The sequence below is a fragment of the Alnus glutinosa genome, chromosome 7 (assembly GCF_958979055.1).
Source record: "Alnus glutinosa chromosome 7, dhAlnGlut1.1, whole genome shotgun sequence".
NCBI lineage: Eukaryota > Viridiplantae > Streptophyta > Magnoliopsida > Fagales > Betulaceae > Alnus > Alnus glutinosa.
In genome coordinates this window covers 8,329,949-8,345,554 of record NC_084892.1, presented here as the reverse complement: position 1 = coordinate 8,345,554, position 15,606 = coordinate 8,329,949, and the positions used below count along the sequence as shown (strand labels likewise).

Below are 15,606 nucleotides of genomic sequence, written 5' to 3'. Positions count from 1 at the left end.
GATTGGATAAGATCAATACCCTAAGTTTGTTTTCATTTTCCGCTTTCATTTCTTCACCTTATTGTTGTAGCTTCAATTCTACAACCTTTACTCTTAAGTTAAATTAGATACGTTCCTTTAGATATCCTATTACGCAAAACAACCAATAATCTCTGTGGTTCGATCACCCTTACTATAGTACAATTGATTCGTACTATTGCGAGTGGTAAACTTATAAATGTAAAATTCACGTAGCCGGTTAGCCCGCTACCAATTTTTGGTGCCGTTACCGGGGATTAACGGTTGTTTATAGGATATTTAGGATTGTATTTAGTTTGATTTAGTACATATTGTAATTTCTGTTTATAAGCTGTTTTTGGTTCTGTATAAAAACTATTTTTAGTGTTTTTGGTGTTTTAATTTGGTTCTGTCTGTTTTCTGCAGAATTCTGTTTCTGCAGAAAATTCGATCGATCGATTTTTGTGACCTAAATTTTCGATCGATCGACATAAGATTAGATCGATCGATTTTTGTTTTGAGCAGCACTGTTTTTTTGTTGACTCTAAACCGAACCTACATTTAATGTCTTACTGTCCTGTGCATATTTAGACTTTAGTTTTGTTTTAGATTTATTTTCTGCATTTTTCTTTTCTGCAGAGAATCGATCGATCGACTTTAAAAGTGATCGATCAAAATTTCGATCGATCGACCAAACATTCGATCGAGCGAATTTTTCTACAGTAGCACCCCAGCTGTTGCTGCACTGTCTCACTGCAGAGGCGGTTAGTTTTCTTCCTTTTTCATTTCATTTCTTTTTTGTACCTTGTATATATAGATTAAATTTTGTTGGTGTATGTTTGGTCGTTGTTCATTATCATTGCCTATTTTTCCATACGACCCAAATTTAGAGCGGATTTCTGGACGAAGTAGATCCAAACAGAACTCACGTCTAAGAGCCAATTCTAAATCACCAATGGCTAAAGAACCAAAGCTTGTGTTGTTGAGGGACCACTATGTTCCCTCGACATGCACACCTACTTCAAGCCTTCAGTTGACAGACATTACGGTAGCTCATTTTGAAATTAAGTCCGGATTCATTCAAATGCTTCCATTATTTTACGAACTTAATACTGAGGATCCTTATAAGCATTTAGATGAATTTATTGAAATCTGCTCCATCATAAGGTTGCAAAATTTTACAGAGAATGCTTTAAGGATGCGCCTCTTTCCGTTCTCCTTAAAAGAAAAAGCTAAGTATTGGTTGACTTTCTTAGATACTAACTCCATTACTTCTTGGGCTCAGAGGCAACACGGGTTCCTTAAGAAATACTTTACCATAGGGAAGACCAATCATATACAAAAAGCCATAACTGGTTTTTCACAGATAGAGGGAGAACCTTTTCACGAGACTTGGGAGAGGATGAATGACCTTTTACGAAAGTGTCCACATCATGCTGTTCCCAAGTGGCAGCTTGTATAGTGCTTCTATGATGGCTTGACTGAGCCTCATAGACAGATGGTAGATGCCTCATGTGGGGGTACTTTTATGTTGAACAGTGAGGATGATGCATGGACACTTTTTGAAAATCTTTCTGAAAATTCTTTACACCATTCATCATCCGGTCGTAGGACAAACGCTCAGAGCCAAACTCTTTATGAGGTATCCCAACCTTTGGACTTGAATGCCAAAGTGGATGCCTTATCTAGAAAGTTAGATCAGTTACTTGCATATGGATTTGTTCCTGCAACCGCATCTTATGTACACACACCACATGATGCATGTTCATTTTGTTCTGATCCATCACATCAGGCCAGAAATTGTCCTATTGTTGGATAGTCTTCTGAGCCTCCTTTTGAGCATATGAACGCAGTTTACTCTAAACCGGTTAGTGATCATTTTAATAATTCTAATAACACGGCCTTGAGAAACAATAGTAATATGTGGCGGCCTAATGTTCCACAATATAATGGACTACAAAACCAAGCATATCAGCAGTCCAACCATCAATTTTATCAGCCGCCACCTAATAGTAGTCCTCCCATCCCACAATAGCAATCAGCCTTTCCACCTTCTAGAAATTCTACATTTGAGGAAAAGGTGTTGTCTAGTCTCAGTAAATTTGAGTCACAGACTCAAATTCTGAATTCTCACTCTCAGTCTATAGCAAAGCTAGAAGTCCAACTTGGACAACTAGCTAAGTCCTTTAATGAAAGAGAGATAGGGAAGTGTTCTAGTCCACCTGTTATTAATCCTAGGAGTGGAGAGGTAATCATTGATCCAAAGGTGGGAGAGACAAAGACCGAACCAATAGGGCAATTAGAAAAGACAAAACTTGCCAAGGGTAAGGGAGTGTTTACTGAAGCACCACACTCCACCACAAAATTCCTTGAGGCACAAAGAAGGTCCGGTTCTATTTGCATGGTTAGAATATAATGTTGGAATAACACCCAAGTAAAACACAAGTTGTACGTGTATAATCCTGGTGATTCCCAACGTCGACCATGTTTTCTTGAGAGGGAATGTAGTGGCAAACATCAGTGGGAGTACTTCCATTGGCGCTTCGCCATGCTAATGAAGCCACAGAGTTTAAAAAGAGTTCTCATGGTGTCAAAATTCTTTCCTGTGTCTATTGTTTTTGTCTCGCTTGCTCAGAAAAATTGTATAAGGACTTAAGAAATACCATATAAACAACTTGGAAACTTCACCTATGGTTGTCCCCGGCAGAGCATTTATGGTCTTTAGTCTTTGTGCTCTGTTTTGGGGGTCTAAAACAGAGCATGGTCTTTACCTCTCTGTACTGAACAAAGACCCTACATAGAACAAGGAAACCCATTTCGAAAGAGAGAGAGAAAGAGAGAGTTACACATTACTTACACTTAGATTGAGAATTACACAAAGTTTTGTCAACATTTGGATATATAGCAATTGACTTGAGCTTTGTAAATATCTGGTTTTGGAACATTTGGTGGCATTCGTAAGTAACAAGAAGCTAGTGGCCCAATACCATGGCTTTGTCAACATGCAGCAACAAACGAACACGTACAGAGATTGACCACAAAAGACAAGGATCCTAACGTACGTGGCATAATTTGTAGAGAAAAATTAGTGGTTGGGAACTCAATGGATATGAAACCAGTATGTACTGGGGTAGTACTATTGTGATATGCAGTACTTAGGATTAAGGCCTGTCATTGAAGATTGCAGGAACAGTAGTAATAGACTAAAAAAGAATACAAAAATGTGTTAGTGTTACGTATGAATATCAAAGGAATTACCTCATGATGATCATCCTCCTCCTCATATGATATGTCTAGGTTCCAAAAACAAAAGAAATGGAGCAAACTCACCATAAGTTGGGCATCAAAGAGACAAAAAAGTGAGAATTATTAAGAAGCAAAAGTACTGTGACCTTTCCATCCTCGTCAAGCCGCCACTAATAATTGGTCTCTCCTTGATTGAGAGTTACACATTACTATGGACCACTTTCTCTTACAGCGTCGGAGCATTCATCGTTGAGTTAGGCATCCTGCCATTGCCAGCCCAGAAGGCCCAGCTCCTACGATAAACACTAGAGCGTTTTCCATGCATGCACCTTTTTCTTCATTTGATATTATTTTATGCTTCCTTTGAGGAATCAACTTTGCTGCATATATATGTTTGCTTTTGTAATGGAGAGTAGGTCTAATCAGGCCATTAATGGTAAATTTAGTTGTGCACCAATCACAAACCTAGCCAAAAACGTTGTCGTTCCACTACTACAGACTGGTCTCCAGCTGTATCCCACATTCAGCTAAAAGCCCTCCAACTGCTACCACATAACACCAAGAGACCGTCACCTCTTAGCGTAACAAGTGTTGTGGGATTTAGATCCACCCACGTATTCAACAAAATCCCGTCACTCATTGGGATCTCAGACCTTATTCTTACGTACTCAACATACTGCTGGTTAGTTCAGTCAAGCATTGGGTCAACCACGTCTTCAGGTCGCACCGACTTGCAACCGGGGAGTCTCAATGACTCTACTTGGTCAACATACTCTTCTTCCACCTCTTTGTCGAGTAACGGCACATATATGGTCAAAGCAAGGAACCATGCGTTCGTAGGGAAGTAAATGTACTAAAGCATATCAAGTTCATCAGCTATGGGAAAAGATTCGGTTCCAAATAGGTTAACGATAAGCACGGTTGGTCGGGGCTTCAAGGCAGAGATTGCGGAACGAATGGCTAGCCGGGCTTCACGCATCATCACTGAGAGTTGTGTAACAATTGGAGTGTTTGCGTCAACTAGGCCGGAGATGTCAACCGGTGGGAGTTGGACGATGTTGAAGAGTTTCGGGCTCATGGAGGACTGGATAACATCACACTCTGCCGGCGACATGGGAGAAGTGACAACGAAGATTGTGAGGGTTAAGTTGTGATTAGTCACGAGGCGTTTGCCGAGCTCCATGATGTGGATAAGGTGGCCCATCCCTTCGGAATGATATGATCCTCCAGAACATTTTGATCAAAAGGCGTCAATAGTGTTTTCGGATGGGTTTCGATGTGGGTTGGCGAGATCGTGATCATCCCGAAAGCTCGTAATTTCGCTTGGCATTCGAAGCTTAGAGGAATATCACCGAAGATACGCATGTTGAATGGGCCGGAGACGAGGTAGTACGTGAACGTTCATGAAGAATGGGCTCCACGAGGCCTTCCAGTGCTTCAAACACAGCGTTTTGGAAAGAAATAGGGGCATTTTTGGTAAATTAGAACTAAAAAACGCACGTGTGTGGCACGTGGGGCGACTTTTGTTATTTCATATGGATCAATTGGAGGGAATCCCTAAATTGAAAATTTCTGAAACTTAATGGTGTGCAATTAACAAAATTGAAATATTGATGGTAGAATTGCAAATCGATGACAACTTCATGGGAGTAAATTGAAGTTTTCCTGAAAATATAATTAAAATCTAAAGTCTAAAACATGTTTTTAAAACTTTATCAATACATGTCACAAAACCTAGTGAATCAATCTATCTATCTATCTATCTACATACACAGTAAAGTCAGTTGTCGAGTTGAATGTTTGAGAAATTAAGTTAGTCCACTAATTATCAGTTTCAATATGTGGATCTACTGTTAGTTTATTTTTATTAGCTACATTCTTGTTGACAAAAACATTTTCATAACAGGGACTTCCATTTTAAGGACTACTACATCAGGGACACCGTAATTCAGAGTCTTCCAGAAGAATATTACATAATATTAATTCCAAATATGGAATGGACTGATCAAGACATGATATCTGCACAGAATATCCCTAGGAAGGAAATATTATGGTGACTTTACAGCTCAAAAAGTCGGTTTTCCCTACAACCCGTCCAAACGCTCGGATACCAATGTCCAATCGCTCAACACCGAGAGCAAAAGTCCTATGAAAGTCTGAACGGCTCAGCGGATGCGAGCCACAGAGAGCAAAAGTTCTATGAAGTCCCGAACGGTCTAGCAGACGTAAGCCACATAGTGCGAAAGTTTGCATGAAGGTTCGGACGCAAATGCGATGACTGCGGACGCTGAAAGTACTTTATGCAATCGTCCGAATGCTAGGGTTGCAAGTCCGGACGCGCTTCAGTGGTTATTCAAAGTTTTTGTTGCAGGTCCGGACTCTAGAAGCTAGGATTTCGAAAGCCTATTTAAAGAGGCTCATAGGCTGCTTATTTGTAAGAATTCGACATTGAATTCCTTTGTGCTAAGAGAGGGTGTTTAGGCAGAGATTATTAGATTTGTTAGCTTTCTTAAAGTTTTATGTTGTGTAATTTGATCAATTGAAGTCTAGCTTAGGGAGAAGCCTTAAGCTAAAGGAGTCCATTGAAAATCCCTTCAGATAAAAGGTCTGCTTGGGAAGAGTTTACGTATAAGTACGTGTTAGAGTTAGAGGTACAACTATTGCATCGGGATATGTGAGTGCTACTGCCTTGTAACTAGCTTTGTTTTCTGAATAATGGATTTCCTGGGTTTGGCTGCCCTGGAGTGATTTTTCTCTTGATAAGAGTTTTCACTTCATCAACAAAATATTTGTCTTTGTAAAAATTCCGCATTTACTATTTTGTTGCACAATTGATCATACACACACACACACACACACGTTAATTAGGAGTCTTTATTTTTCAATTTTTATATGTAAAACAGCTAAATATGCTTCTCACTACCACAACTGTAACGTCCTTATCAAATTAATAAATGCATTATTAATTACATTTAGCATTAGATGCTTATTACCTTATAATATTGGAGTGGAAATTGCTATATTTTTTTTAGGGAAAAATATTAAAAAACTCTCTGAACTAACATCCTATTTTAGAATAGCCACCTGAATTTACAAGTGTACTAATGTGATCCATCAAACTACCAAATTGAGCCAAAAGTGCCACTTTTGTCTAAATATTTCGATAATACCCATATTCTCTTAAAAACTAGAAGTGTGCCAAAAATGCCATTACCTGCAGTCAAATTTCGTCAAAACACTTGACAAATTCAATTAGTTTGCCACGTTAGAATCAATAAAATGACGACACACATGTCACTCTTAATAATATATATAATATAAAACTAAAAAGTAAAAGAAATTAAAAACTTCAAAAATTAAAAATTAAAATTTTTTTAATTTTTTTTTTAAAAAAAGTAGCTTTTTTGGCACACCTGGGTAGTTTGATGGGTCACATTAGTGCACTTGAAAATTCCGGGAGCTATTATAAAATCGAGTGTGTGTATATATATATTTTAAATTTGAAACTTTAACTACTACTTTGCAAAATGATTCAAGAGAGCTATAAAAACAGTATATTACTATGAGCATTATTTTTACACGATAATTCTTTTTTTTTTTTTTTTCTTGAACAAATAGCATGTGCTATCATTGATTCTGGAAAGCCTGGAGGCATACAACTTGAGAATAGAGGGACAGACTCCCCTACACTTTAAGCCAGATGGATCTGACTTAAAAAAATAGCTGTCTAAGCTAAATCACAAATCTCACTAGAATTACATTTAAGCCCCCTTACAATAAAAATTCCAATAAAATCTGAGCCATACATAGGCAGACTATACATAGAAACAAAGGAATACACAAACACACATTTAATAGAAAATCAACCCAAGCCAGCAGTAGGGTCACTGTTATCGCTAGAGGCCGGTGCGTGTACGACACACCCCACCCCTGGAGCTTCCCAAACATCAGATCGGCCTCCCCGTCTCTCGGCGCCACCTTTGCACGGCGAAAAAAGACAGAGCGTGACCATCACGTGTAGCTTAAGAAGAAAATCTCCCTCACGCGCCGGTCACCGGTAACCCACACGACCGCTGCAAACAATAGTAGGACCAAAAAACCACGGTGTATCCATCTGAGTGGCGCGTGTCTCTCAGAAGTCGATAGAAAAGAGAAGATCTGGCATCAAAAAATAGAAGAAAGATGAAAACCGCCCAAGCGCTCCACCAGCGACATGAATGATAACAAGCTCCCTACTGGACGTCTCAAGATGAACCTTCCTGTTAGAGAACGACTAGAAGAAAAAACAAAGCAAAATAAAACAAACTCCATAGCTTTAAAAGCTAAGAGAAACACAGTCACCACCGGATCTAGCTGGGGGAACAAAAGCTCCACAACCCTAATGGTTGGGAGAAAACTAACCCCACTGGAACAAGCCAGGGGGAACAAAAAAACCCTGGCTCACGAAGAGCCAAAGGGAAATCACCACCGGGAGGGGGAGGAGTGAGGCCACCCCCTCCCAGTGAAAACCATGCTCACAGGGGAGGGGCTCTAGAGGAGAGAGAGAGAGAGAGAGAGAGAGAGAGAGAGAGAGAGAGTCCCTTACGATAATTCTCATACTTATCAACTATACATCATATTGCTCACTTGTAATCATTCATTGTTCTATACCTTATAATGACTATTGCTAGCTGGAGCTCCTGATCTTACCTTCACTGCCCTATCGCCTGACACTGATTTGACCTATATCTGTAAACAATGTTTACCAGTGGAATGATGAGCCCAAGCCCAATAAGCAAGACAATTGGAACTAGCTAGTGTGTGATAACCTGAATATTTCATATCTTATTCGTAACATACATTAAATGACTTTATAGAAATCACCTATAAAAGTTACTTTGCTAAAAATCGTACATTTGTAAACTAATAGCAATTTTAAAGTGCTACGAATTGGGTTCAAACCCCAAATCAACCACACAATAACAATAAATATCACAAGATACAATTATTGAAAGATAAAAGCACATAAACATCACAACCAAAAACCAATCAGACATTAACAATACAAGATTTTGTTGGCGAAGTGAAAATCCTTTGAACACGTCAAAGGTAAAAGAAATTTGGTGCTATCAAAACCAGGAGATCATTGTAATTAGAAGACCAAACAACATGCAAAGTAAACTTACAACTTATTGTAAAATACTCTGACCAAGTGTAATTTGAATACAATTTTAAGTATTGTAAATATTTTTTTGTTAAGTCCTTATATGTAAATAGTTTTAAGGGTCTCGAATTTTGTAAATTATTAATATTATTTTTACTATATATTCCTCGTGGATAGGCGGGGTGTTACACTTGCAGATGAAACTCATTTTCTGAGTATCTCGTTCGTACACCAGCAGACGAGTCTAATAATAAAGCTTCTTCTACTCGATTTTCTTAATAATTCTTCAATCCAAATCCTAAGTACAAATCTACCCAACCATATATAATAAAAAAGGCACTTGTTTTGGGAACTAAATAGGCCAATCATGTAATGACCCGAGAAATTAATTAACTTGTAATTAACTTCATGGTTCGCCTCTCATTCTCATTCCATAAGGAATAAGACTAAGGGATATATACTCCTCAAAAGGAGAATACTACGTAGCGGAAACATTAAAATATTATATCAACATTAACAATTATAACCAGAGCATCTACTAAGAGTCGTTACATTAAATAAAATCACATTATACAAACCATTTATATAAAAGATCCAAATTAAACCTTAATTAACAGTTACGCATCATATGTGTTGGGTTTTTAATTATTGGCAAATTCGGTGTCAAAACCTAATTGGTTTATTCAAGAAAGGAAATAGCCAAGTAAGGAAGAATATTGCAAAGTATTCCTCAAGAAAAGGAATGATCCAATAAAAGAAAGAATATTTCAGAATATTCTTTAAGAAAAAGAAAGAGCTTATTGGTGAAAATATTGCAGAATATTAATCAAGAAAGGAAAGATCTGTGATGTGAAAAATATTTTGTATAATTAATTGTTCCTCATTGGTTCTTATTCTGTTGATAAAAAGATTCCTTATCAAGGCACTGCTTAAACAGGGACACCATATTTCCAGAGTCTTCCAGAAGAATATCGCAACATATATAATCCTTTATGGAAATGACTGATCATGACAAGTATTTGCACGTAATATCTCTTCAAAAGGCAAGTTCTTGTTGAAGGAAATATTCTGGAGACTTTACAGCTTAGAAAGTCAAAGTCCTATGAAGGTCTGAATGGCACAGCAGACGGTGAAATCCTAGAGCAAAAGTTCGAAAGAGGTCCAGACGGCCCAACCGATGCAAACCACAGAGAGCACCTGTCTGCATGAATGTCCGAACGCAAAATGCGATGGCTGCGGACATTGGAAGTACTTTGTGCAACTGTTCGGACACTAGTGTTACAGGTTTGGACACACTTCTGTTTTTGCCTGAAGTTTTAGTTGCAGCTCCGGATGCCAGAGATCAAGTCCAAACGCCGCCTAGAGAAATCCGAGTTCATGTAAAATTAGGTTTTCTAAAGCCTATTTAAAATGGCTCCTAGGTTGCTATTTTGTAAGGAATTCAGTTTACAATTTTGAGTGTGCTAAGAGAGGGTGTTTAGGCAGATATTGTAATATTCGCTAACTCTCTTAGAGTTTTGTGTGTGATTTGTCAACCATTGAAGTCTAGCTTATGGAGGAGCTCTAAGTTAAAGGAGTCTATTGAAGAACCCTTCAGACAAGCGGTTTGGTTGGGAGGCGCTCACGTATAGGTACATGTTAGAGTTCAAGGTATGACTACTGTAATGGATTTGTGAGTATGACTGTCTTGTAACTAACTGTTTCTTCTGAATAGTAGATTTTTCGGGTTTGGTTGCCCCTGAGTAATTTTTCTCTTTGTTTAAAGAGTTTTCACTTCGTCACCAAAATATCTGTATTCTTTATTTTCCGCATCAATATTTTGGTTGCATGTTTGGTTGATTATACACACACACACACACACACACACACACACACACACATTAGGAGTTATATTTATTTTTCAATATGTTAAGCGTACATTATCACCAAAAAGTACTAATTACCATAAGTGGTCTTTAAAACCCTAGAATCAGTCCTTGAGCGTTAGCCAAATGATATCGCTTCACAAAACGGCTGCATTAGCCTTGAGCTCCAACTCAATTCTGACCTTTAAAGGTGTTCCAACTATACAACAACACATTTTTTATATGTGAAAAATATACAAGCGTAAGTACACAACTTAGTAAGTAATAATACGCATGGTGTTTAGGTTATCATGCATTGAACTTTGGTTTGGCAAAAGGTTTACAAATCACAAGCAGTAATGAGGTAAGATTATCAGCTTAAAGATCATATGACATGACGATGCAATTGTTATGGAAATTCCCAACGACACTTTTGGGAACCCTGGAAGAGCGCAGAGTTCAACGGCTACAAATAGGGTAAATCCAGACGGAGGAAGAGGAGGATTAGAACATTAAATGAGGGCTTTAATGAGGGGATCACCTCATTAAAAGCACTGGTCCTGCTACTTGATGTCAACCTCCGCCATTTGGGAAAGCACGAGTTGTAGCATGAGATGACCATCTGGGTCCGCGGAAGTGAATTAATTGAGAAAAGATGAGCATCTCAGGATAATAAATGGCAGTACGGATAAAGGAAGGAAAAAGAAGAAAAACAGATAAAAGGTGGTCAATTGAAAGAAAAAAGATAAGCAAACCTTCTGATTCCTTGATCCTAAAAAATTCTATCAATTCCTTCTCGTTAAGCTCATACTAACTTGACCGTCGGAGAGGGCGTGGCCGGAAACCCTGCCGGCCCTTTGTCTTGCAGGGCATAGAAGGAATCCCTTCAAGGTTTACTGTTCCAAGCAATTCGAATTCCGAAGACCAATCAGAAGCTGACACGTCACATACCGGAAATTTAGCATCAACAGCAATATAGATATAATATATGATAATTAAAAGAAACGTGTCATAGTTCAACATCATATGGTCTACTCAGGATATTAGCCCCTTTAGGAAGAGTTGGCGCTGTCCTGAGGGACTTGTAGCACAACACCGGTTCCCCAGATGTTAAAACCTACCGTCCACCACTAATTGGGTGGCCCACCCCACTAATGACGTTTGTCTATAGTGACAACCAATCAAACATGGTTGCGCTGGTCATAAAACAACCATTGGATCCAAGGACAAACATAAAAGTAAATCTTTTTGACCATAAGGTTAACTTATATAATAGTAAGCCCATGAATGTTATCCTGCATTTACCGATGTACCATATCATACAATGCAATTAAATATTCATCGTCTTTTATATGCATGCTTTTATAAAATCAATATTTTCATTGTCTTATTATGTGACTTTTTACTTAATCGTAGAGCTCCTCCATAAAAATCTTTTAGAGACTCCTCACTTTGAAATCTGAGAAAAGACCTATCATTAGTTCTAAACTCGAGTTAAACAAGCCTTAAACCTTAAATAAGTTCAAAATAGGTTCATTGCCCGACTATCAAACGTTCGGACGGAAGAGTCAAACGTTCAGTCTCGACATCAAACGTTCGCCTAGTGAAGGGTCAAACGTTCGGTGCTGGGAAGAAACCCATTTCTGAACAAAAAAACCACAAAACCCCTTCTAGGCAAATCCTAAGGTATTAACATGATCTCTAACATAGTCCTGCAATAAACCCATGCAGAAAAAGATATGTCCAAGATCATAATACACTAATCAAATGCTAATCTTGTATAAAACCAAAAACCAACTAGAGATACAAAACCATAATTTGGGACATGAAAACTAACTAAACAATAGATAAGCAACAAGATAACAACCCAATAACAATAACAAAAACGAGTTAGGCTAGGAATGTTACCTCATTTGAAGAACAAGAACCAATAAAACTCATTCTCTCTCTTTACCAATTATTCTCACTCTAGGACCACACTAAAGAAAGGGGCGAAAATGAGGTGAAAGAGCGAGGGAGGGGGTATTTATAGGCCCAAAAATCTAAGGATAAGGATGAACTTCTTTGACACAGTTTTGATATCTGTCGAAAGTTTGGGCTAATTGTCGAACGTTCGTGTACTATTAGGGTTTCCAGGAACGTTCAATGTATGAATCGGATGTTTGGTGTACGATCTGACATACATACCAAACACGTGAGCTCTACTTTCTGATATACGATCAACTATACCATACAAAAAAAAATGTTCAAACATTCGAGCATCCAAAATCAAACATTCTGCACTAGGGTCTGACTCAAATGTTCGGCTATATATCCTACTTTGAACGTTCAGCTGAAACTAAAGTCAAGATTTCTTCTTCAAACGAAGTTTAACAATCCTTATTAAACCTATAGGCCCATCCAAAGCTCACTTAACCCTAATTAATAATTGGGGTATTAGAAAAAAAAAACCTAACAAACTCCACCTTTGGCTATTCGATGACAAAACTAATTACAACAGAAATATGATTACATGATTCCCCCAAGATGCAATCTAATCCCCCAAGATGCAATCTAATCCTAACAAACCACAAAAATAGGTGAGATGAAAATCTTGAAAGAAATTTTTTGAAATCCATGAACAAACTTATAAAACGTATGGGAAGCCACCAAGTACGTGAAATGGGTCAAGAATTAAAACCAATAACACATATCAAATATACGAGAAATCAATCATATAATTGAATGAAATTAATATTAATCAATCAAAAAATAGATATCATCCATTCACTACAAAAAAACATGCAACTAGACACGTGGCTACAGTAGCCGTTACTGTAGCCACGTGGCTAGATGGCGGTTAGCCACGTGTATTAATTACACGTGGCTAAAAATTTTTTTTCCAAGAAATAAAATTTTGCTTTATTTTATACATTAATTTATATACTTATATGTATATATCTACAAGTGACCCTAATCCTAGTTTAATGCTATATGTATATTATCTACTTTATTTTATACAATAAAATTTTGCTTTATTTGCTTTATTTTATACATATATATCTACAAGTGTTAAATATTGTATACTTTACTAATATACCCCTAATTCTAGTTTAATGCTATATGTATATTATATTGTACAAAACTAAACCTTAATTTAGATATATAGATATACTATATATTGCTATATATATATATATATATATTTGAAAAAATTGTAAAAAATTACAAATGGCGACGTGGCTTTGAGCCACGTCGCCAAAACTGGGCCAGGTGCTCCGCGCGGGACAATTCCCCCGCGCCACTTGGCCAATATTTCGAAAAAAAAAATAATTAAAAATTAAATAATAAATGGACGGAGAAACTCGTTTCTCTCTCTCATTTCCGATCTAGTTTCTCTCTCTCTCTCTCTCTCTCTCTCTCTCTCTCACAGCACCACCGACCAGCTCCCCGACCACCGTGCGTTCCGGCCTCAACTGGACGGAGAAACTCGTTTTCGTCGTCGGTGACGGAGAAACTCGCCAGATACACTAGCCCTCGCCGGAGATCCAGGGAGTTCTCTCTCTCTCTCTCTCTCTCTCTCTCTCTCTCTCTCTCTCTTTCTCTCTCTCCCTCTATCTTGTGTGGATCTCTCTTTCTTATCCCTTGATGTTTCGGTGATGTAGGGATCGGAGGATCGGCCGCATTTTGAATCTGATTTTGTTGTTTTGGTTTTTTGAATCTAATTTTCGGCGACTGGGTGATTTCCAGCGACTGGGCAATTTTGGTGATTCTTGGATTTTGTTGGTGTTTTGTTGGTAATTTTTTGGCCAGAATGAAACTAGATAAATTTCTTCGATTTTGTTGGTGATTTTTTGGTGTTTTGTTGGTAATTTTTTGGCCAGAATGAAACTAGATAAATTTCTTGGATTTTGTTGGTAATTTTTTTGGCCAGAATGAAACTAGATAAATTTCTTGGATTTTGTTGGTAATTTTTTGGCCAGAATGAAACTAGATCCAGTTTCTTGGATTTTGTTGCCGGCCTCGAAGAAGTTTCCGGCAAGGGGAAAAAAAAAGTAGTTCCGGCGAAAGAAAATACCAGTGAAAAAAAAAAAGAGAAGACTTCTTCTCTTTTTTTTTTTAAAAAAAAAAAATTGCAGCAATTAGCCACGTGTATTTAATAATACACGTGGCTAACAGTTGGCCGCGTTTACTCTAGTACACGTGGCCAAGTGACCACGAGTATTAAAGTGCACGCGGCCAACTGTTAGCCGCGTGTACTAAATACACGTGGCTAACTGCCAGCCGCGCGTACTATGATACACGTGGCCACTTAGCCACGTGTATTGTGGTAAACGCGGCAAAATGTGCATTTAGTAACAACCAGATCTGACATGAGTCGCACACATGGCCATTTATACGTGGCAAACTGTTCGCTATGTGTACTGTGTCCATACACATGGCGAAATGCAAGTGGCAAAATGCAATTTTTTTTGTAGTGTGTACTAATATACACGTGGCTAATTTTAGAAATTTAATTTTTTTTTTAAATTAATTAATTTATTTGTTAATTAATTTATTTATTATTTTTGTTAATTTCTTTTTCATTTAATTAATTTTTTTTGTTAAATTCCTTTTTAATTTTTTTTTTCTTGTTTCTTATTTTTGTTAAATTCTTTTTTTAGTTGGACGTACGGACATGGAGAGAGAGAGCGAGGGAGAGAGAGAGAGAGAGAAGGCCGGTGGTGCAGTGACGAAGAGAGAGAGAGAGAGAGAGAGAGAGAGAGAGAGAGAGAGCGAGAGAAAGAGCGAGGGAGAGAGAGAGAGAGAGAGAACACTGACGGAGGATGCATGCCTTTCTAAACCAAGTATAATTTATATACGTATATATATTATATATTTCAAAGCAATGGGCAGGTGGGTGCGCGGGAATTGTCCCGCACGCCTACCTGCACAAATTGGCACGTTGCTTAAGGCAACGTGGCCAAATTCCTGATGGTATAGTTTAAATATATTTTTTATTATATATATATATATTTAATTTATAGTGTACAAATTTTCAAAAACAATTAGCCACGTGTATAAAATACACGTGGCCACTTGGACGCGTGTATTAATACACGTGGCCAAATGGACACGTGTACAGATATACGTGTCCAAGTGGCCACGTGTATTTATTACACGTGGCCAAATGGCCACTTGTATTTTATACACGCGTCCATTTACTTGGACACGTGTAATAAATACACGTGACCAATCGTTTTTCATGTAAAAATAGCCACTTGTCATGAAGACACGTGGCTATTTGGCCGCGTGATTACAGTAATAGCGACTATAGACACGTGGCAAATTACAAGAATTTTTGTAGTGACACGTGGCTGACAGTTAGCCACGTGTATTTATATACACGTGGCCAAC

The 15,606-nt window shown here is 37.9% G+C and overlaps 1 non-coding gene across 1 annotated transcript; it reads right to left on the bottom strand.

Annotated features, from left to right (window-relative positions):
* Positions 1–1,331: 1,331 nt before the first annotated feature.
* Positions 1,332–1,437, bottom strand: LOC133874412 (small nucleolar RNA R71). Its single transcript, XR_009901274.1, has one exon. It is a non-coding gene; the product is annotated as a small nucleolar RNA R71 (small nucleolar RNA).
* Between the last annotated feature and the right edge of the window lie 14,169 nt (positions 1,438–15,606).